General features: G+C 50.7%; 2 protein-coding genes across 8 annotated transcripts in view; one reads left to right on the top strand and one right to left on the bottom strand.

The window, feature by feature from the left end:
* The window catches only part of ALKBH1 (alkB homolog 1, histone H2A dioxygenase), a 188,583-nt gene extending 180,582 nt beyond the window's left edge, over positions 1 to 8,001 (bottom strand). The window contains exon 1 of the mRNA XM_077941561.1: positions 7,998 to 8,001. The gene's annotated coding sequence lies outside the window, so the exon portion shown is untranslated. The remainder of the gene's footprint in view (positions 1 to 7,997) is intronic.
* Positions 1 to 24,296, top strand: part of ADCK1 (aarF domain containing kinase 1) — a 128,169-nt gene that overhangs the window by 55,457 nt on the left and 48,416 nt on the right.

Raw genomic sequence — 24,296 nt, forward strand, 5'->3', positions numbered from 1 at the left:
ACCACATAAGGTTGCTGTGTGGATTAGATGGGATAATGAATAGAAGGTGCTTAGTGTAGTACCTGATGTAGAGCAAGTGCTCAACAAATATTAGCTATTATTTGTATAGTAATGGTGTTCTATACTATTATGGTTATTTCCCCATGTTCTGGTCCCATTGTGCTACCTGTCTCAAGCTCACTGTGTTCTCTTAGTCCTCAGTGCTTGTGCCATGGTCTACCATCTGCCTGGTGTCTTTGCTTCTTTCTCTACTTGTCAAGTGACTTCAGGCCATCTGCCTATCTGTCTACCCAGCTAGCAAATCCCAGGCAGGGTGCTAGGTGCTGGGTTTCCCGTCCAAACCCAAGCTCTTCTAGGAAGTCTTCTGTGACCCTTCCTTGACCCATCTTATCCCTCCTTTGGGCTCTGCAGAACTTTGCTCCCTGCACTTGTGCAACTTGTGGATTGATTAGTTGTGTCTAAGGGTTTCCCTGCAAGTCATAGTCTTTGAGGATGAAGACCAAGACAGTCCTTTTACTCTATTTATGGCTCCAAAACAATACCTAGCAGGTGCCCTGGGGCTGCTTAAAGAGCCAATGGATGAACTAGAAATAGTGTCCTTAGGCTACTTGGCGCAGGGCCGGGAGAGTGGGGCAGAGGTTTGATAAAGACCAGTGGTTCCCTTTTTACAGGGAGCTAGCCCTGACCATTGGTCCCTTAATGTGGAGCCGGCCCCAGCTACGCAGCATCCATCCAAAGGTGTCCCGCTTCTCAGTGATATCCTGGCCTGATGCGGGGCTTGGATCACACAGCGGGTGAGCATAGAAACGTCTCTGACTCCTCTGCCACTGAGGAACATTTCCTCCAAAGGGAGAGACAGTGAGTGAAAGGTAAACCCGATCTGTGGCTGGCTTCAGGGAGCAGGCTGCAAGCTGGGAGGAGCAGGGTCAGGAGAGAAGGACCCTAGGCAGAGGGGACTGAATTGGCACAGTGCCGGCCCACTTATGGCTTTGCCTCTTAACAAGACTCTTGGCCCCCAGCTTCTAACAGCACGAGATTCACCCCAAAATTAAAACTAAATAAATCACGGTAATAACAGTGTGAAGTGCATCATTGCTGGCACAGCTCTCTGGGGGTGGAAAAAAGGAGCAGAAGGCAGCAGGTTAACCCTTGGAGGCTGACTTGTCTGGCGAGCTGGGGAGGGAGGTGGGACAAGGGCATGTCAGTGGCTGTCCCCAAGCCAGGGTGGAGTGAGGGCAGTTTGGAGTGTCAGCAGTCATGGTGGTCCACCCAGCTGGCTAAAGAATGTTTGGGGTTGGAGCACGTCGCCTGCTCTTCAGGGCCCCTTCTCCGATCCCCTCCACCCCCTGCCGATTAGCCCTGAGCACAGTGGCCATGTGGCTCCTGCCCCACAATGCTTCTTTAGCTCCCTGAGAAAATGGGCCACTGTCCATGTCATGGTTCTGAGGGGCATCCCTCATAGCTGGGGAGCTTCTTCAGAGCCCTCTGGGTTCTTACCAGGGCCCCACAGGCACACACTCCGTCTTCCCTGCCATCTTCCTCCTCCTCCCCCTGGGAAGATGGCATTTGTTCCCTGGTGACACACTTTCCCAGTGTGTGGGTGGAGGGAGGGGAGCAGGGCCATGTGGGAAGAAGGGTGGGTGCGTGTGGGGGTGTGAGGGCGGGGGAATGTCACTCACTTGGCATTTCCAGCCTCCTCCAGCCCCTCCCATGACACTTCTCGGGGAGCAGTCTCGCCCCCAGGATGCTTGAGTGGGCCCCACTCATCGTCAGCTCCATGGCAGCCCAAGACCTGTAGAAAGCTCTGTTTCATCCCTGGCTTAAAAGAGGCTGTCAGTCTTGCCTCACCACCTTCCTAGGTCCCGGTCCTCGGATAGGCTTGAGGTTACCTTGGACTCAGAGATTCCGTAAGTGCTCCTAAAGCTCAGACTGTAGAGAGTGGAGGTGTGGTGAGAGAGACACTTGGATGGTCAGCAGCAGTGTTAGAGGTCACTATGTCCTCAGACCCGTCCCTGTCGCAGGCAGGTGGGGCCCGGCCCTGTGGGGTGTTGCCAGCATGGGTGTGGGGGTAAGATTGAGGGTGCAGTACTTCTGGACCCCACAGTTCATATTCATTTCTGGATCAGTCAGAATTTCTGCACATCAGCTGGCACCATCAGTGCAGAGGTGAGGACACTTGAAGGGGCACCATCCTTGCATAGCATTGGCTCAGGCAGGGAGTGTGCTGGGGGCCACATTGCTAAGGGAGGGCCGATGACAAGCAACAGAATGAGACCTCACGTCCTCTAATTCCCAGGCTGGTGATTTGTCCTCTACATAACAGCTTCTATTTGGCAGGGAAAAAAAGCAGTTGTGTGTGTCTGTGTGTGTATCTTGGAAGTTTCTCAGCTAGTATTACCAGAAAGAAACTTACTTTTTTCCTTTATTTGGATGTTAGGCTTATATCCTGAAAGACAGGTTCCAGGAGGCAAACAGGAGCCCAGCCTCTGGGAAGTGGGGTCGTTTCTGTCTCCTCAAAAGTGACCTGGCTCTGGACTGGGTCGGGGGTGTTCCCAGCCTTGGTCCCCTTGACTGCCCTTGGGGCTGTGGGTCCAGATGCAGTGCTGACCTTGGCCAGCAGATGGCGCCTGAGCTTGCAAGTCAGGGATGGTTGTGAAGACCTGGCCCTTCCCTTTTGAGGGATCCCTGACCAGGTGGACGAGACTGGGGCTCTTTCTACTCTTGGGCATGGTTCATGCTGTTGAAGGAACCCAGACTGACATCTCTACACCCTGATGGGTATGCATAGGTCTCAGCCACGAGGCTGTTGACCACCCTGGGCGCCTGAGCCCTTGGCTCCATGTTGGAGGACGTGGCATTGGGGTTAGGAGTTCTCTGATGCTCCGCAGTCTCTAATGGCTAGTGATTCTGTGCCTGAGCACCGTTTCCTTCATTCCTTCTCTCTCCTCCTGGTCTACGCAGTTGGTATTTAGCAAAAAAGGACAGTGATGGACACTTGGGTGTAGCCAGGGATGGGTATGACCTTGTTCCAGTCCTCACAGTCCAGGGTCCTGGGAGGTTCACTCATCATGGTAATACATGGCCACATAGTGCTCAAGGAGCTTGCCGAGGAGAGAGAGGTTGCCTTGGGCAGATGGAGGCTTTCTGAAGCAGGTGGCCTCTGACCCAGCCCCTTAGAGATGGATGGAATTGGAGGACGTGGATGTTGGAGGAAGTGATTACTGATTAATAAGCTGGGCTCAGCAGAGGTGCAGGGACAGGAAAGCATAAAGCACGGAGTGAACAGTGAAGTCTTGTTGATTACGATGTGGCATTCAGCCGGTGAATAGTGGAGCAGAGACTGTAGGTTTGGGGCTGAGGCCACATTATGAAGGGCCTAGAATGTTCTTTTCAGAATGTGAGCCTGAGGGAGAGAAGGACTTGGGGAGGGACTGATCAAAAGAAGGATGAAGAAACTGAGATATACGGAGTGGGGTGGGGCATGTGGTTGGGTGATTGAAGGAATTTGCCTAGTAGCTTGAATTTTTAGTAATGTGGGAGATGAGGTCATCTTTGAAAAGAGGGGGAAGATATAGATGGGGAGGTCTGACGTGGGTAGGAAGCTTGGGGATAGAGTTATCGTGGGAATTAAGGGATGATCTGTAGAATTGTGAACTGCACTGTGCTGTTATCTTTGGTCATGTACACACACACACATCTATACCTGCCCCCATGACATACAGACAAGTCAGATCTTGTTACAGCCTATTTCAAGAAATGGTCCAAGCCGTGCATGGTGTCTCACGCCTATAATCCCACTGGGAGGCTGAGGCAGGTGGATCACTTGAGGTCAGGCGTTTGAGACCAGCCTGACCAACATGGTGAAACCCTGTCTCTACTAAAAATAGAAAAATTAGCTGGGTGTGGTGGCAGGCGTCTGTCATCCAAGCTACTTGGAAGGCTGAGGCAGGAGAATCACTTGAACCCGGGAGGCGGAGGTTGCAGTGAGCTGAGATCAGCCTACTGGACTCCAGCCTGGGCAAGAGAGTGAGACTCTGTCTCAAAAAAAAAAAAAAAAAAAAAGAAATGATCCAGTTATGTCTTAGAATATAGTTGTATCAGATAAAGTTCTTTCCACCTCCAAAATCCCATGAGAAACTGAAGGAAATGAGGCCAGCTGGTGGCAGGGAGCACAGACATACCTCTGTTAGGGTCAATGCTTATATTGGTGTCTGGGTGGTATGGTTTGGCTTTTGTACTTTGAAATTAGTTTTATCAGTTTTTCATACCCTGATCTTTCCTCCCAGGGGACCTTATTTTACAGCTCCCCATAGTATCTAGGGACAAGTGTATGTTGCTGGTGCTCTGTGTTCTTGATGTACCATCCGACTGGGGTTTCAATGAGAATGAAGGAGAGAGAAGGTGCAGGGGTACCGTTGTGCAACAGGTAGAATAATTCATATCCAGTTGTTTTGTGAGAGCCTGTGGGTGCGGTGGGAGGGCGGTTTGTCTTGTTTGCTCAAGGTTTAAGCAAATGTTCAGAAAAGAGATAAAGAAGCCTTTCCTCCAAGAACATCAATGGTTTATCCTGCTCGGCGGTGGGGCAGAGAGAAGGCACTGTAGGTGCAAGGACCAGCACGAACAAGGCAGAAGTGGAGAGAAAAGGCAGGAGAAGGGCTGCCTTGGTGAGGGGCACACAGCTGTCCCGTGGAGAACTTGATGGGAGGGGGGAAAGGCGCCCTCTTTTTGCATCCCTTCCTCCAGTCTATGGCAGGTTGGCCAGGGCTGGGCTGGATTTCATTCCTGTGTAAGTCAGGGCTCTCTAGAGAAACAGAACCAATAGGATATGAATGTGTGTATGTGTGTGTGTGTGTGTGTGTGTTTGTGCATGCATGTGTACTTGTGTGTGTGTATGGAGAGAGAGAGAGAGAGAGAAAGAGAGACCAACTGATGTTAAGGAATTGGCTGATGTGGGTTATAGAGGCTGGGAAGTCCAAAATCTGCAGAGTGACGCAGCAGGCTGGAGACCCAGGAAGAGCCGATGGTGCAGTTCAAGTCTGAAGGCTGTTTGAAGGTTACCTGCTGGCAGAATTCCTTGTTGCTTGGGGAAGGTCAGTCTTTGTTCTATTCAGCCCCTTATCTGACTGCATGAGGCCCACCCGTGCTATGGAGAGTAATCTGTTTTATTCACAGTCCACTAATATAACTGTAAATCTTGGCTGGGCACAGCGGCTCATGCCTGTAATCCCAGCACTTTGGGAGGCTGAGATGGGAGGATTGCTGGAGCCCAGGAGTTCGAGACAAACCTGGGCAATATAGTGAGACCCCATCTCTGTTAAAAAATTGTTTTAAAAAATTGAATTAATAAAACAAACTGTAAATGTCACCTAAAAGTACCCTTACACAGCTGAGTGCAATGGCTTATGCCTGTAATCCCAGGACTTTGGGAGGCTGAGGCAGGCAGATCACCTGACGTCAGGAGTTCAAGACCAGCCTGGGCAACATGGTGAAACCTCTGTCTCTACTAAAAAAAATACAAAATTTAGCCAAGTGTGGTCGTGCACACCTGTAATCCCAGCTACTCAGGAGGGTGAGGCAGGAGAATCCCTTGAACCCAGGAGGTGGAGGTTGCAGTGAGGCAAGATCATTCCATTGCACTCAAGCCTCCCAGGTGACAAAGTGACACCCTGTATCAAAACAAAAACAAAAACAAAACCCCTCACAGAAACATCCAGAGTAATGCTTGGCCCAATATCTGGGTGCCGTGGACCCGCCAGGTTGACATATAAAATTAACCATCATAATTCCCCTCGTGGCCCTCTGCCAGGATTGCACATGTGTGCCCTCAGTCTGCTTTCACACGGCCTGGAGCTTCATAGCGAGCCTTGGCGGTAGGCAAGAGCCAAACTGCCTGTTTGTATATTGGCTTTGTGGCCTTGGGCATGATACTTACCCTCTCTGTCCTATCCCTCCATTTCCTGATCCCTAAAATTGGAATCATAACACTACCTGCCACCTAGGCTTGATGTGGGGATGGATGGAGTTAAAGATTGTGGAGCACCTAGAACAAGCTTGCTGCAGGGCAAGGGTCAGTAAACGTTAATAATTATCTCTGTGGCCGGGCATGGTGGCTCACGCCTGTAATCCCAGGACTTTGGGAGGCCAAGGCAGGCGGATCACGAGGTCAGGAGATTGAGACCATCCTGGCTAACATGGTGAAACCCCGTCTCTACTAAAAATACAAAAAATTAGCTGGGCGTGGTGGAGGGCGCCTGTAGTCCCAGCTACTTGGGAGGCTGAGGCAGGAGAATGGCGTGAACCCGGGAGGCGGAGCTTGCAGTGAGCCGAGATTACGCCACTGCACTCCAGCCTGGGACACAGAGCGAGACTCTGCCTTAAAAAAAAAAAAATAATTATTATTTCTGTGTATTCTGCTGTGTGCTTTATATGAACAGGAACTGAGGTTTTGAGAGACTCATAAATGGCAGAGTTCCATCTTTACCTGGGCTTCTGATAACTGGTACAACTCTCTGTCCCCTATTCAGTCATATGTTGCTTAATGATGGTGATATGTTCTGAGAAATGCATAATTAGGCGATTTTGTTGCTGTGTGAACATCATACTTACACAAACCTAGATGGGATAGCCTACGATATACTTGGGGTATATGGTGTAGCCTGTTCTTTTCAGAATGTGAGACTGAGGGGAGGCTTGAATCTAGGCAATTGTAACACAATGGTGAGTATTTATCTATCTAAACATAGAAAAGGTACAGTAAAAATATGGTATTATTAATATAATGGACTGCTTTTGCATGTGTGGTCCATTGTTGACCAAAATGTTGGTCATGCGGCACATGACTGTACTGTTTTGCTAGAATAATCCTCCTTTCTCTTCCTCTTCCTGATCAGTACCCAGCACTCTACCTGGCCAGCCCCTTCGCCGCTATTTTTGGAAATCCCCACAGGCTCCCTAAGGAGCAGCCTGGGTTTCTAGGGCTCTGTCTTCCACTTTGGGGGGTTACCTGGGGGGCAGCTCAGCTGGTTAGGGTTAATTGCTGCAGTTTCCCAAGGCTCTTTGGCAGCTTTCCTCTGGATTAGGGACTCTGACGTATGTGCTCTTGGTCTCCAGGCAGGGCTAATTCCGTGGATGAGGGGTGAGCGGAGGTGGAAGTCTGGCCAGATTGCCAACGAGGAGTCACAGGTGCCCTTAGTCATGGAGTTGGTGGCTGTGCTGTATTTAGGACCCACTCGCCTAGCCCTCTTCACTTGTAAGGTGGCAGCCAGATTCGGCTTCCCTTACAGCATCCTGGTGGGGCCAGGTGTGGACTGTATCCAGGGCTGAGCATGCCCTGGGCTGGACTGGGAGTAGGGAAGTGGTTGGAGCAGAAGGGGGGTAGGAGAGCCCCTCCTACCCTGGGGACTGACTCTACCTGTGCCTGCAGTCCCCACAGGGGAGAGATGCCTCCAGGCTCTCATATTCTTTGCTGCCTTCTTTCCAGCGCTGATCCAACTTCTCCCCATCCTCCTCTTGTTTACTCATGTGCATTTACTGAGCACCTCCTCTGTGCCAGGTACTGTACCAGCCCCTGGGGTCCCTGCCCCCTGGAGTGCCCTGGCTCTGCCCCTTGGAGTGCCGTTCTCCCATGCTGGCAGGGTCCAGATGAGGTCAGCTCACCCTCTACCAGCCCAGGCTGCATCACAGGCCCAAAGCTACCTGGAAGCCGTCCTGGAAGCCTTCGGCGATCTGTAGACTTGCTTCTCCTGGTCCTGAGCACCACCTTTGTTTGTTCAGGCATCTGGTTTGTCTCCCTAGACTGTCCCTGAGAAGGGTACCAGATGAGTATTCTGGGAATGGAACAGAAGGATCTGGTGGCTGTGAAGCCATGTGTAGGAGAACTGGGGGCCAGGGAGTGCGATCACCTCCTCCCAGCTGGGCCTCATCCTGCCTTCCCAGCAGCTCTCAATAAAAAATACATTTGTATTAAAAACATAATGAAGAAGAAAAAAACCCATTTCCCCCCCAATAATGCTGACATCAAAAGAAGATTTTTATCAATTATGAGAGAGAGATTTTGGCCATAAAATTGCAATTTAACTAGTGGGAGATGGATGGCAGGAAGCGTTGCTGTCAGCGCGGACGGATGGCCTGCCGTTAGTCACTGCGGGAGAGGCAAGGCAATGGTTGAGGTGGCCCTGGCTTGCGCTTCCTACTGATGGCCCATCTGGCCCGGCCTCCTCCCTGTGACCACTGCCCTCCTGCAGGCCTGTCCCCTGTCTTTGCCCTGCTCCCAGCCTGTGTCCTGCACCTCAAATCCCGGTGTCACCATGTTCTATGTCATCCTGGGTAAATTTTGTGATTTTGCTGAGACTTGGTTTCCTCATGTGTAAACAGGGATGATAAGAGAGCCTTCCCACGAACAGGGCTGCGGTGAGGATTGGATGCTATATCCCAGCCACAGTGCACCGCCTGGTGAATGGTAAATGCCAGTTCAGTGTCAGCTGTGCTTATTATGTGTAGAGTCATTGTGAGGACGAAATTTGGCAGTAAGACTGGCGCCTTCATCTTGTATCTAGCACCTTGCCTGGTGCCTCGATCTTCCTGAGGTTTAACAAATACCGACTCTGTTCACCTTCTGTTCAGTGGCAAGTGCTTTGGACAAAAGGCATCTGGGAGAATCACTCACGGGTTGTGAGGGCTTATAAATCATTTAATGCAACCCCCACATTTCACAGGTGAGGAAACTGAGGCTCAGAGAGGGGCAGTCACTTGCTCAATGACACAACTGGTTGGTGGTAGAAAGAGGACTAGAACCCAGGTCTCCTGGTTCCTGATCCGGTGCTCTTTCTCCTGGACTATTCTGTTTCAGATGGAAGCTCAGTGCCCAGAAGAGAGGGCAGCACTCAGTCGAGCAATTGGGCTGGCCTTGCTGTCAGAGCCACCCAGCGGGCCTCCGCAGCTTTCATCGGCCTTGGGACCTTGTGGTTTCCTGTGGACTTTGAGGAAGCCGTATTTTTCCTCAGTCCAGGATCCTATAGTTCTTTTGGTCCTTCTGTCAGTCTTTTGTCTTGCCAGTGGTTTGGGGTGATTATACTAATGTGTTCACCAGTTCACTCTCGGTCCACAGGCTGCACGAGGGGTGCCTCCCCTCTTTTGGGATCTAGTGCGCGGGGTCGTGCCCAAGCCCTCTGATCGGCTGGTGTGTCTGGACTGTTCCCTACCCACTTCCTGCAGATAAAAGGCCTCAGCCCACAGTGGCCCCATTCACTAACCCCGGGAAGGTTGGGGCCCACCACTTGTTGGTTTGCTCACCTAGAGAATACAGATTTGTGGAGCAACTGCTCTTCTCTTACCCATGTGCCACTGCAGCGGGGGATATACAGAATGTTAACGCCGTGCCCCTCCCTCCAAAGCCAAGCAGGCAGAACCGAGCACAGAGGGAGTAATTAGAGAACAATTAAGCCCTCAGCTGTGGGGCTGATGGATGGGAAGTTCAGGGGAAGTTCAGAGGCGGGTTCCTGGTGGTGGGGGTTTGGGCTTTGAACTGGTCCTTGAAGGATAAGTAAGATTTGAGGAGGGGAATTCTGAGGGCACACAGGGTTGGCAGTTGGTGGTGAGTGATGACCACAGGTAATTCAATGCCCAGAGAGCCGACAAGCTGGCCTGGGGTGGCAGGGAGCTTTGGTCAGATGGCGTATTGTTTTCTAGGGCTAGCCCCAAACCTGTGGCTTAAACAACAAATGTATCGTCCCACAGTTCTGGAAGCCAGAGGTCTGAGATCAAGGTATCAGCAAGGGTGGGTTCCTTCCAAGGCCGTGAGGGAGAATCTGTTCTAAGCCTCGGTTCCAGCTTCTGGGGGTTTGCTGGCAATCTCTGGTGTTCCTTGGTTTGGGGATGCACATCCCCGATCTCTGCGTTCATCTTTACATGGTATCCTCTTCATGTGGGTGTCTGGCTCTGTGTCCAAATTTCCCCTTTTTATAGGGACACAGTCATATTGGATTATGATTGTGCTACTCCAGTGTGACCTCATCTTAACTAACTATGAATATATCTGCAATGACCTCGTTTCCAAATAAGGTCACATTCTAGGCTGGGGTTAGGACTTCCACATATGAATATTTGGGGGGCACGGTTCAGCCCACAGCAGATGGGTGCATTAGGTCTTCTGTAGTAAGAATCTTAACTCCAAGTTGAACGAGCCAAGGCAAAAAAGGAGATGTGTTGCATTGTAGATAGGGTTGGGCTAGAGTTGGGCCTTGGGGCGCTGCTCTGGGACTCTTGTATCTCTCCCAGCAACTTGTCTCTGTGCATCAGCCTCATTCACAGCTGCTTCCCTCCATGACCAGCTACCATTGGCAGCTTTTACCCTCACGTCTTCTAAGCTTCACACCTAAGAGGGCCTGACCCTGCTCCCCAGTTTCAGGACTCCGACTGACTTAGCCTAAGTCAGATGTTGTACTGGCTTAAATAGTGTCTGCTCCACCCCACCCCACTTTTCTTTATAAATTACTCAGCCTCAGGTATTTCTTTATAGCAAGGTGAGAACAGACCAACACAGATGGGTAAAGGCAGACAAGATGGTAGGTATTAGTGTTGGTGGATAATAACATATGGTTGTGTTTATTTGGTACTTGTTATGTAGTGTACATTGGCTGGATGTGTTACAGATACTGTTTTGTAACCTTTACAATAACTGCAAGGCTGGTAGATTACCATTCCGGTTTTCCATTTGAGGAGGCAGAGGCCCTGAGAGGGTAACAGCCATGTTCACATAGCTAGTAAGAAGCAGAACCAGGATTTGAGCTCTGATGATGACATCTCCACTCTTCCTGCTATGCAGCTCCTAGCCCTGCAGAAGAGTTGGTTTCTGGGGGACATTAAAGAGAGCCATAGGCATCGGGTCTTGATGTGGCAAGTTTTAGGGTATCTTCTGAGGTTCCAGGTCTTAGAAGTAAAGTCAAATCGGCTAATAGTGTGTGTGTGTTCTTGTGTGTGCCCAAGACTGATAAAGAGACATTTTAGGCAAAGTGAGCTAATGGTGTAGGATGGATGGAGGGCTCCCCAGGAGGGGCCGTTTGAGGAGGCTCTTTCCGTCATCCATATCCGGCAAAGGTGAGCTCTCCCTATGGAGCCTTTTTAGCTGTCTCCCTAAGCTGGGGCAGGTGCCATTTTTCTCCCCTCAACATCTCCCTGGAGCTCAGAGCGTGAGTGTCCCAGGCTGGGCAGTGAGTCAGGAGGCCGTAGCCCGGAGGACAAACGCCATGGTCACAGCTCTTGAAGGACCTGCCTTGGCAGTTGGCCCCATGCCTTATGGGACTGCCACAGGGGTCACAGAGCCCTCATTTCCTCCCTGACTGGAACTCGTGGGCTTTCTTCTCTTCCCCAGGGAGATGGGGAATGGGTCTCCCTGCAGGCTGCTCAAGGTTGGGGCTGTCGGTGTGGGCAGAGTGGATGTGATTGCAGTGGCTTCTGATGCCTCTCCCTGTCTCCTCGTGACCCAGAGGCCTGTTCTTCCTGGTGATAGCCCCAGGAGAAGGGATGGCTTGTTGGAGGAGCCTCAGGCCTGCCCACATGTACAATGAACATACTGGCCAACATGGCCAAATGAGTGAGGGATACGTGCTTGTCTTAGTTTGGGCTTTCCTAAAAACAAGCAATAATTTGAGTAAAAGTGATTTTGTGGGATGCTTAGATGCTGCCAGCAGGGAAGTGGGCACGTGGTTCAGGAAGGAGGAGGCAGCTGGTAACTCTCTGCTCTTAAACCAGTGGCTACTGTGGGCAAAATCAGGTCAGTCCTGTGGGCAGACTTGGAAACGCTGTCAAATACGTTCCTTTCACCCATCCCACCCAGGGGCCAAGGTAGGATATTCATTCATACAACAACTTTCTAACTTCTTCTTTTTTTTTTTTTTTGAGACAGAGTCTCACTCTGTTGCCCAGGCTAGAGTGCAGTGGTATGATCTCTGCTCACTGCAACCCTCGCCTCCCGGGTTCAAGCGATTGTCCAGCCTCAGCCTCCCAAGTAGCTGGGATTACAGGCGTATGCCACCACTCCAGGCTAATTTTTGTGTTTTTAGTAGAGACAGGGTTTCCCCACGTTGGCCAGGCTGGTCTCAACCTCCTGGCCTCAGGTGATCTGCCCGTCTTGACCTCCCAAAGTGCCTGGCCCTAACTTCTTTAACTGACAGCTGCTCCTGGGGGCTGATACTTCCTGAGACCTGGAAGTCCCAGGGAGTCTCTGGCACAGATGCAAATCCTGGGGGTCATGCAGGAGCTGGAGGGGAGCAGGTGGAGCACTGTCAGGGCTAGGCCGGCATCATCTCCTACAAGCCTCACAACTGCTCTGTGAGAGTAAGTACTGTTTTTATTATTCCTATTTCACAGAGGTGCAAACTGAGGCCAGAGATGGTAGGTCTCGTGCCTGAGTCACTCAGAGAATGTGAGCAGAGTCAGGTCTGGCTTCGGAACCCAGGCTTCTAACCCCAGCATTCTGTGGCTCTTTGCAAAGGGTCCTGTGCTTTTCACAAAGGTTTCTCATCCTAGCAGTTTACGCCTTCTGTCAGCATTCCTAAGTGGGAGGCAGGGCAGGCAGATGAGGAACCCTCACAGGTAAAGGAACTGAATATTTAGCATTTCCTCTGTCCTGGACATGAATTAGATGTTTTCAAACACATGGTCTCATCTAGTCCTCACAACAGCTCTGAGAGATTGGCATCCCTTTCCCATCACTTCCAGACATAGACGCTGAGACTCCGAGACGTTAAGTAACTTCCTCAGGGTCACACAGCAGGACGATGGCTGAGCCAGGAACGGAACTTGAGTGTCACCGGACTCCAGAGACACACACTTCAGTTACACAGGCTGCTTCTAGGAGGCAAGTGACCCAGGAGACCTGCCTGCGAGGTTGGGCGGGGCCGGCACCTTTCCTCTGACCCCACATCTTGCCTTCTGCTCTGGGCTGGCCTCTGACCTGTGTTCTTAAAAGCCAATCATAAGGTGGCCGAGGAGGTCTTGAAGAAGGGGGAAGTGGGGTGTTAGGCTCTTCTCTGTCTTACCCCTGGGAAAGGTGCTACCCCTCTGTGCTCTCCGGTGGGGGGCTGGCCTTGGGGGAGAGTAGGGGTGCCCTCTTGCTCTCCTGCCTGCCTCCTTGGAGCCAGGTCTTCTCCTACTGCTGCCCCCAGATCCCCTTTCCCCACTCTTTTTTGTTTTTTTTTGAGATGGAGTTTCGCTCTTGTTGCCCAGGCTACAGTGCAGTGGCGCGATCTTGGCTCACTATAACCCCTGCCTCCCGAGTTCAAGTGATTCTCCTGCCTCAGCCTCCTGAGTAGCTGGGATTACAGGCGTCCACCACCATGTCCAGCTAATTTTTTGTATTTTTAGTAGAGACGGGGTTTTATCCTGTTGGCCAGGCTGGTCTTGAACTCCTGACCTCAGGTGACCTCCTGGCCTTGACCTCCCAAAGTGCTGGGATTACAGGAGTGAGCCACTATGCCCGGCCTCCCCACTGCTTTTAAAAAAGTTTTAATGTTTAATAGTTTTTAGGGTACAGGTGGTTTTTGGTTACATGGGTAAGTTCTTTAGTGGTGATCCTGAGATTTAGTGCACCCGTCGCCTGAGCAGTATACACTGTAACCAATAAGTAGTCTCTTATCCCTCACCCCCTCCCCACCGCTTTCTACCTGCTGCTGCCACTTGGCAGCAGAGGGAGCCGAGCCCTCCACCTCTAGCTGATTTATGTTCACTGTTAAAACAATAATGTTTAATCTGGAAAGGGCTAATCAATTTTTTATGCTGATTATGAATAGGCCAGCTGTGCCTGCTTCTTTATTCATGGAGCTTCAGAAACAAGCCCATTTCCCAGGCCAGGCCTCCTTGGTGATTTATGCCATGGGAGGCCCTGTTCAAGGGGAGCTCATCCGTGGCTTTACCTGTGCCACTTTGGAAGGGAAGCCTCGGCAGCTGCTGGCATGTGCATGAGTGTGCGTGTGCGTGTGCGTGTTTGTGCCTGCATGTAACCGGGCAGTGTAGCCTGACCCCAGGTGGAGAACTGGACTGGAATATGTACTTGTGTTTGAATGTGTGCACGTGTGTGTGTGTAGGTTTGCTGGGATAATGCTGGGTGATACGCTTTGGCTCTGTCCCCACGCAAATCTCATCTTGAATTGTAGCTCCCCCATCCTGTTCTTGTGATAGTGAATTAGTTCTCACATAATCTGATGGTTTTATAAGGATCTTCCCCCTTCACTGGGCACTCATTCTTCTTCCTGCCACCATGTGAAGAAGGACGTGTTTGCTTCCCCTTCCGCCACAATTATAAGTTTTCTGAGGCCTCCCCAGCCACACTGAACTATAAGTCAGTTAAACCTGTTTTCTTTATAAATTCCCCAGCCTTGGGTATGTCTTTATTAGCAGTGTGAGAACAGACGAATACACTGGGCTACCATTAGGATGGAAGGTGGGAGTTACAGGATCATGGCATTAGAAAGGCTAACCAGGATCAAGTACTCGAACACTCTGCTTTTACAAGTGAGGAACTAAGACCCAAAGTGAGGTGACTTCGCTGAGGTCCCATAGCTGGGTGGTGGCAGAGGTGGGACTATGGGACTAGACTGCCCCCTGTCCCCGTACTCTTACTGAGGGTGCAGAACTCTTTCCACAGTGGTACAAATAGGGCAAGAGGGTTGGAGGAAGGAACTGCATGGGCGGCTTTGCTTGAGTCCTCTTGATTCGTCACAACCACGCTGATGCCTCTGAGGAGCTTGCATTTCAGGTACAGAAAGAGTTACAGACTTCACTTTGAAAGAGGTCAGCACTAGAAGAGAGAAAGTTATCTGAGGTTTGGGCTACAGCATTTGGGTGTTCTTGGAATCCACAAATAGGGTTGTAGGAGGGGTCGTTGGGGCTTTCTGGAGGAGGTGAGACGTGAGCAGAACTTTAGTGTGGTCAAGAGGAGAATGTACAGGAAGGCATGGAGAAGGCCTCTGGGGCAGGACTGAAGATGTCCTTTATTGTATCACCTGAGGGTGGGGTCTGAACCTTGAGGCCAGACTAGGGAGGCCTGTGTCTCCCAGGCTGGGGTGGGGCAGGTGCTGGGCCTGGATGGCTTGGGTGTCCACAGTCAGGGGCTACTGTATGTGGACTCTGCGTGTCCCCTCCCCCTGCTGGGACTTCACCAATCATTTGTGTATGCATTGTTTGACTTTGCAGGTATTTATCGCGCTTCTATGTGCTGGCCCCAGGGGTTATGTGGGTGAACAATCTACCATCAGGGCACTGTGATCTATTTATAGGGGAAGAGCAGCTGTTCAATGTGTGAGGAGAAAAATAAAGCTTTAATAACACCTGTGATAAAGTGCCCTAGACTTTTCCTCTTGGCATCTGAGTGACTGCAGGGAGGTTGCAGTATTGAAGCTGAGACCAGAGGATGGTTAAGGGACAGGTGGATGGGACAGAGAGAACAAGAATGCAGAGACCTCAGGATGGGAAGGAGCCTGGGTCTCTCCAGGGACAGGAGGAGCTTGGTGGCAGTAGGGCAGACAGAGACCCTGAAAGATGAGGCTGGAAAGCTGAGCTGGGTGTGCTGATGGGGTCCAAGGCTGGTGTGGGGAACAAGAGTAGAACTCACTGGAAGACCAGTTACGGGGCAGTTATGGTCATCCAGGCAAAAGGGGATGGTGGCTTGGACATAGGGAAGTGGAGAGGAGAGGACTGACATATTTGCAGATGGAAACCACAGGACTCAAGGATAGGTTACATGGAGAGGCGTGGAGGAGGTGGAGGCGCCATGGACACCTCTCCGGATTCTGGCATGCACAGTGCGGGTGTTAGCGGTTCATCCTGCTGGCAGTTGGGGAAGGAATTCTGTACAATGCTGGAATTTGCATAGTTGCCCCCTCTTTCCTCAGGGTAGGAGCGAGTGAGTTGTGGTCAGAAAGCTGGCAGGTAGCACTGAGCAATGTGGGGTTCAGCATTGAGAGGCTAAACAGCCTATGGTCCCTGGTTTCTAGATACAAAAAAAAAAAAAAACCACCCTTATCTAATGAGAGCTCTGGGGTGAGTGTGTTTCCCTGTCACCGGGTTTGTGGATGGAGAGGCTATTTCTTTTTTTTTTTTGAGACGGAGGCTCGCTCTGTTGCCCAGGCTGGAGTGCAGTAGCATGATCTCGGCTCACCACAAGCTCCGCCTCCCGGGTTTACGCCATTCTCCTGCCTCAGCCTCCCGAGTAGCTGGGACTACAGGCGCCCACCAAGACGCCTGGCTAATTTTTTGTTTTTTAGTAGAGATGGGGTTTCACCGTATTAGCCAGGATGGTCTCGATCTCCTGACTTCATGATCCACCCGCCTCGGCCTCCCAAAGTGCTGGGATTACAAGCGTGAGCCACTGTACCCGGCCGAGGCTGTTATTTCAACAGCTGGAACGGCTCCTGCACGTCCAATGGGGAGTCCTCATAGCGATGAGAGTCTGGCCTGGCCCCACTGCTGTGTGTGAACCGAGGACTGCTGCCTGCGTGTGAGGCGGCAGAGGAAATTGGGCTCCTCGGGAAGAGAGGAAGATGTCGCTTCATCTGAGCAGGGCCGAGCATTTGGCCCTGGTGCTGGGAAGGAAAGACATTGAGGAGGAGGCCTGGGAGGGAAACAGGGACTGGTTTCAGGTGTCCTCGCCTGGCATGGCAGAACTAGGAAGCTGTGATGTTCCCCTTCCTGGTCTCACATCTTGGGGTTCACACTTGACCTGTGTTCCCCTCGTCTCATTCCCCAGCTTTCCAGCCCCACCACGACCCTAGAAAGTATAGCAAAAGACTAAAAACGACTTCCACTGAGAGCGTGACACTAGCGCTCTAATCACCAGTCCGTAAAGTTTGTAAAGGGCCTGTATGAGGCTCCTATTGGCCGCTATCACAAATTACCATGCATTGCATGGTTTCAGTCAACACACATTTATTATCTTATCCTGCAGATCAGCAGTCTGAAAATTAAGGTGTTGACTGGGCTGTATTCCTTCTAAAGGCTCTAGGGGAGACTCCCTTTTCTTGCCTTTTCCAGCTTTTAGAAGCCACCTGCCTCCAACTTTTGTTGGATAGATAAATGAATGACCCGTAGCGAATATATTCTCCTCTATAAAATATAGGCAGTAATATCTCCTCTAACCTCAAGAGAGGGTTGAGAATTACATACAAACATTTTGAAGGGACCAGATCTTACCCAGGTATAAGGAACTACCCATGATTGAGCATTCAGTCCGTGCAGGGCAAAGATATTCTGACATTCCCTTATATTGACCCAAGTTCAAATTCAAGGGGGAGGTGGTGAGTTCTCACATGGGCAGGCTTGCAGTGGTGGTGCAGGGCCCGGCTTGCCTGGGTCTAATCTCCTGGTCCCACCTCTCTCAACTGTGATGGGGCATAAGCACTTGGCCTCTGGGGCTCAAGGCTGGCTCATTGCCTCAGTATTCGGATCACCCAGGGGTTATCTGCCTGGGCTGGGCCCTGGCTCTGGGGGTCTCTGGCTTCATACTGCATTCTGCCCAGGACCTCTGGTCTCTTTTACCCCAGAGATCTCTGTCACAGGCAGGGACATAGATATGTCACCCTGTGAGGCTATAGGAGTTATTAAGATGGGGAACGCTGAAAGATTAGATTTATGATAGCCAACGGTGGATTATGAAGAATAATTTATCAAATGTCAGTGCCCATGGCTTACAATTTACAGAAGGTTTGCTTAAACTGAGGAGATCTGATTGGACTGTCCCCTCCCCCACCACGAATGAATGACAGCTCTAATGGATGGCTTCCCAGGCTGGCCAGCCACACTGGGTGTTTATCTGCTTTTTATTAATCATTATTATCACAACATTTCCATAGAGTCCCTTCATCCACAGCTCTCAAGGTACCCAGCACCCGGGAGGCTCCCTCAGCCGCTGTGAAGGAACTCTGGCTGCTTCTGGGAGGTGTTTCAGCTACCCTGGATCAGCTGGAGGGCCCAAAGTCCCCTCTCCCTGATGAGGACAGGGAAAATCTAACCTTAATTCCGTTCATCCGTTAGGAAATACCTACCGAGTCCCATCAGGTATAAGGTGCTTTTGATACAGTGCTGAACAAAAGCAGACGTCTGTAGTCTAGAAGAGAAGAGGAGAATTAAGCAAATATAAAGAGCTAAATGAGCAGCCGTGGCGATTGCTCTCAAGGAAGGTACATGAACCCTGAGAATGTACGCAGGGGAGGCTTCTCTGAGGAGGTGATGGTTCAGCTGTGATTGGAAGAATGAGTGGGGGAAGGGAGCCTTTTGGCCAGAGGGGACAGTGTGTGCAAAGGCCCCATGGGGCATGCAGAGAGCATGCTGGTGGCTGAACGAGGTCATATGTTTCTAGTGGAGGGAGGAGGGTGGGGCAGGAGAGGTAGGCCGGGTCAGACCCCATGGGTCATGTTCAGGATTTTGGCTGTGGGAAGCTGGTATAGTGACTTACGTAGAGAGATCAGCTTAAGTTTGGGAAACTCACCCTAGCTACATATGGAGGCTGGATTGGAAGAGAAAGGGCAGGCCGGTGAGGAGGTCATTGTAGTCTCTGGGGAAATGAGGATGGTGGTTAACACTCACTGATGGAACCAGACTGTGAGGCCAGAACTGCTGACTCTGTGCCCAGCACTCTCATTGTAGCACTCTGCCCTCATAACTGGAGGCATCGTGTGAGTCACCCACTGCTACTGCAGTTATTGGGGGGCTACTATAGGCTGTATTCTAGACCCTTTATGTATGTGGTTTCATATGACCCTATGAGGTCAATATTAAAATAACCATTTTACAGATAAGGAAACTGAAGTACAGTGGATTTGAGCCTTGGCATTTGACCTAGAGCCTGCACTGGAATCACCAAGCCTTATAGCTTCTCAGGCTAGACTGTCCTGACGAGCTGCTGGGCGTGTCTCAGAGTACACACACAGCCATCCTGGAGTATGGGTGCCCCTGGTTTCTTTTTTCCCTACCTGTCAGCCGCTGGTCACCATCTTGAGGGAGGAAAGAAGCTTGGTCTGACCTGTGATGCCCTTGACAGAGCCATGTGGGCAATGGCCTTGTGCCAGGAGGCCCTTCAGCAATTGGCAAGCATTGTGCCAGCCTTGGTGCAGGAACAGTTTTGTAATTTCTGGGGTTGGCCCTTGTCAGGAGGGCCTCAGGTTCTGCTGCTGGCCCTTCATTTTCTTTTCAGCTTGGCAACAGCAATAGCTAATGGCTCTGCAGAACCAATAGTTTGATCTTTTGGAACCCCAGAAAGAACACAAACTCCATGGAAGACAAGGTCGGAGTGTCCTTGAGCTGTTATTGCCATTATTATTTTTATTATAATAAATTGCTCTGAGTGAAAGCTGGTGATGAGGGGTATTCCCACCTTGAGGCAGGGCAGCTGTTGAGTGGGGCGGAGGCCCGGACAAGGAGTGAGGAGGGAGAGTGACACTTGATGCCTGTTCTCCCCTCTGATCACCATGGTCACATCAGAGGTGTCCTCTTCTTACCTTGCTGGACATTTCTTTCAGGATTGGAGGAAGCAGCAATGTGCAGGAAGCACTGTCTCCAGCAGGCCCTGCTAACATACAAGTGTGTTTTTCTGAGAGGCTGTTGCCTTTGGAGGTCTCCTCATGGCCAGAGACTATGTCAAGTACACTTTATGTAATTAACATGGTTCCTGTCATATGATGGTCCTGCAGTAAATATGTGTTGACTGATCGGCTTAGGCTAAGGAATAGCAAATTGGTTTCGTTTCATATATGAACTCTGGTCACTTTGTAGTGGCTGACTGGGGCACTGTGTTGAGATTCCAAGGCACCATCTGGGCTCATCAGGAATGGACTAGTGATGTCTGGCATGGGTGTGCTTGGGGTGTATTAGTTAGCTATTGCCACATAACAAATTACCCACATCCCACCGCCAAAACTCAGTGACTTAAATAATAAACATTTGTTATCTTACAGTTTCTGTGGGTCAGGAATTTGGGAGGCTCTGGCTGAGTCGTGAGGTTGCAGTCCTATGGAGGCCTGGCAGGGGCTGGAGGATTGTTTCCAAGACGGCTCACTGTTGTCAGGAGGCCTCAGTTCCTTGCCACATGGACCTCTCTGCAGTCTGCATGAGTGTCACCATGTCATGGCAGCTCACTTCTTCCAGAGCAAGCAATCCAAGGGTGAGTGAGAGGCTTGTCACCGCCTTTATGACTTAGTCTTGGAAGTCACACACTATCGCTTCTTCCGTGTGTTCTTTGTTGGGAGTGGGTCATTAATTCCAGCTCACACTAAAGGGAGGGGAATAGGTGCCCCCTCTCAAAGGGAGGAGTATTTAAACATCTGTGGACATGTTTCATTTAGTTAATTAATTTTTAACATCCAGTTGGTACCAAAATATTCTGTTAACACCATGCTTAGGACACTCCAGTGGTTTCTCACCCTTTTTCTCCCTAATAATTAATTAATTGTAGAGACAGGATCTTGCTATGTTGCCCAGGTTGATCTTGAACTCCTAGCCTCAAGCAGTCCTCTTGCTTCAGCCTTCCAAAGTGCTGAGATTGCAGGCATCAGCCTCCATACCTGGCCATTGTGAACATATTTTAAAACTACCATGGGGGCCGGGCGCGGTGGCTCAAGCCTGTAATCCCAGCACTTTGGGAGGCCGAGACGGGCGGATCACGAGGTCAGGAGATCGAGACCATCCTGGCTAACACCGTGAAACCCCGTCTCTACTAAAAATACAAAAAACTAGCCGGGCGAGGTGGCGGGCGCCTGTAGTCCCAGCTACTCGGGAGGCTGAGGCAGGAGAATGGCCTAAACCCGGGAGGCGGAGCTTGCAGTGAGCTGAGATCCGGCCACTGCACTCCAGCCCGGGCTACAGAGCAAGACTCCGTCTCAAAAAAAAAAAAAAAAAAAAAAAAAAAAAAAAAAAAAAAAACTACCATGGGGAAATGAGTGTGCTTGTGCCACTTACTTGCTGTCACCATCAGGTGTCACCTTGGAAGATATAGGAATAATCCTGAAGAGGTGGGTTACAAATCAGACATGTTTAAAGGGGAGGGGCAGGAATTGCAGCAAAAGTGGGTATTGGCTGATAGGGCAATGACAAGATATAGGGGTATCTGGGGCAGGTCCCTGGGAAGTGGTGCAGGGAGAACTGGATGGGTTCCAAATGGAGGTGGTGGAGAGGTGGTGGTGGGTTTTCTGCCCAAGGCAGGCATCACAGTTTTGCAGAGTCCTAGATAGCTGGAGTTATTGTGTCTGCCTTAGGCTGGGGGTGGGAAAGGGGGGTGAAACTCTCTCCAGCCACTTCCATTAGCGCAGACGGAGACTTGTCTCCGCTCACCAGGCTCCAGCGGATGGCAGCTGGCACCCAGCCAGGTGTAGGGCAGGCCAACTCGAGACTGCAGGAGCCAGATGTTATTTGCTGCTGATGCCATGGTAACCTGCCCCGAGTTGGTTCTGCCCCAGGTGCCCTAAGTGGGAACTGCTTGGTCTTGGCGTCCGGGCCTGGGCTTGCCTGCTTTGAGGCAGGCTTCCGTCTGCATCTGGAGCCAGGCAGTTCGGGGTTTGTGAGATGCATTATTGATACGGTGATGTAGTTTCTAAAACCAAAATTGGCCTGACGTGACCGAGTATGGGAACAACAGGCTGGAGCATTTGAAAGTGGGCCATCTTGGAAGAATTCAGCTGTCCTCCATCCTGTGACTGGGGAGCCCCTTCCCTGAGGGCCCTGAGGCTGGCCACGCTGCAGCATCTGGAGGCGCTGTTTAAGATACTCCAAGCAAAACTCCCCAGGAGGCGTAGTGTGGTTTCTCCAGAAGATCCTGACTTCCTGTCCCCTTATTTTGGTCTTGGCCAGTGCTTGGCTGCGCAGTGTGGCAGTTTGGTAACACTGCCCAGTACCCTGGCTTCATGGGACTCTGCAGTGGGATTTTCTGGATAGTCTCTTACTCTGCCCTTTGACTCAGGTATGATGTCACTTGGTCTCCTGATTCCCAGGCTCATGAAGCCAGACTGCTGAGGACCTAACTGCCCCAGATTTGCCAAGCCCCTAGGGGATGACACATTTTTTCTTACCCCCCCGGTGCTTTTTTGCTTATTAAACGACAAACACTTCCTTGCTTCACATGTGTGCACGCGCGCGCGCGCGCACACACACACACACACACACACACAGAGAAAGAAACCAAACGATAAAAAGCCAGAGAAACTCTTTTTCTGATTATTTTTCCTTTTCCAGACAGGGACATCGATATATTTGAATCATGGGCCGACAGTAATTAAAAAGCACGTAACTAGTCATATTAAAATGCAGTTGTTTTACTTAACTGATTTTGCCGCTAGACCCAGAGCGGGGGAAGAAAAGAAATGGGGAAAGAAAAGCTTAGAAAGGGAGGCAAGTTTCTGTGAGTGACTGGAGGCAGCTGAGGGCCCTGCTTGAATCTAATTGCTGCAAATGCTGCAGTTTGTTTCTGGTAATGGTTTTCTGCTGAAAGGGCTGGGGGACGAGGCCTGATTGGAGGGGGGTGGCGTTTGTTTCAGCTGCATGGGGGGTATAATTCTGCTTTCGGGACAGGGTCTATTTTTCCTTACCATCTATCAGCATAAAGTACTTCCACTGAACACTTTGAATCAAGGTTCCATTTAGAGATACTTTATTCATATTTAATTATAGGCTGCAGCACCAATCTTTAATTACCTTTTTTATAAGCCAGCTAGGAACATCCACTAGCAATCAATTATCATGTGTGTGTATGTGTGTGTGCTTGCTTAAGCACAGGAGGGTGTGGGCGTGTGACTTGCTTCCTGATAGAGAAGGAAAAGATGGCTGCAGGGACACTGGGGAGGGGGTGGAGTAGGGTGTCTGTGTGACAGGTTTCCGGCGCCCGGTGAGGGGTGCATCCTCATTCCCCATGCCTGTCTTTGTTTCTGCTGGTGGTACTGGGGATGTGGGCAAGTCCTCACAGCTGGGTCTTGTTCAGGTGCTGAGTTGGCCACTGGGCTTGGGTGCTATCTTGAGGCCCCCTTGATTCCCCTGGTGGGGATGGGGAATTGTGGGAGGCCTCCTTCATGTCCTCTGGGGATGTGGTGGACCAGACTTCCTCTCACCCTAGAGATTAGGATCTGCTCGCCTCAGCTCTTTCTTTTCCTCACCTCCCTGCGGGGTGCTCTTGGCAGCTGTTCCTGCTACACAGCCCTAGCGATGCCATGTCACTCTTCAGTTGCAATGACTCTGCAGCGCCCCTGCAATGATACGGGCTTGGAGACTGGTTGTCCTTCTCAGACAGTGAGCACATGTTCCTGGGAGTCAGGTGGTGGCTTGGGGGTAAGGAGTGAGGCCAGATGACCCCCAAATCCCTTTTCAGTGGGAAGATTGGGCCATTTTACCTGCCTGGGAGATGAGGGTGTGAGTTCACAGCTCTGCTCCAGAAAACCCTCTGCTTGGTGCTCCTTCAGGAACTCCAGAGAGCTTGCAAAGGGACTTGGTATTGATCTCATTATGTAACAGCTGGGGACATTGCCGAGGCTTTACCTTCCCTTCCATTCCTGGGTCCCTGTCCCAGCAAGGGGGTAGGGAGGGGACGAAACTCACACTTACTGGGTCTCTTAGGGGTGCTGGGCACCACGTCTGTGTTTTTCTCACTTATGCCTGCTGGGGCCTGAGAATACTATGTCCATCAGAGCCCCTTCTGTTGTGTGTGGCAGAAAACTGAAACTGACCTAAGCAGACAAAGGAATCACAGGGTCGGTACTCAGGCATGGCTGGATCGAGAGGCTCAAACATTGTGGCCTGGGTTCACTCCCTCTGTCTCTTGGTACTCTGCTTTCTTCTTTGTTGCTACTATGTGATCCTCAGCAGTTGTACCCCAGGCTTATATTTTTATGTTGAAGTTCCATTGAGAAAAACATCCCTTCTATATCAAACAAAAGTAAAATGATTGAGTCTGATTGGACCAGTTGAGTTACCTGTACATCTCTGAACTAATGCACATGGCCAGAGATATTCAGGGTCCTGATTGGCCAGGCCAGGGCCTCACACCTGCCTTGGAGGAACAGGTGTGCTTTTTCTGTTTTGGAAAGCTGCATGTTTGAGGTCTTTGGATTCATAGGAATGTGGGAACAGGAAGGTCTAGCCATTTCAAAGGGAAGAAAAAGTTGATTCAATTCTTCTCCAGTGGAATAGTGGATTCAGTCATTCAACAAATTTGTTTGGCACCAACTAGTCCCAGCCGTGTTCTAGGGGGTTGCAGGGAATTCAGCAGTGAACAGAACAGACAAAAATCTTTGCCCACTTGGAGCTGATGTCCTAATGATCCCGTTGTT

This window comes from Macaca mulatta, chromosome 7 (genome assembly GCF_049350105.2).
Source record: "Macaca mulatta isolate MMU2019108-1 chromosome 7, T2T-MMU8v2.0, whole genome shotgun sequence".
Taxonomy (NCBI): domain Eukaryota; kingdom Metazoa; phylum Chordata; class Mammalia; order Primates; family Cercopithecidae; genus Macaca; species Macaca mulatta.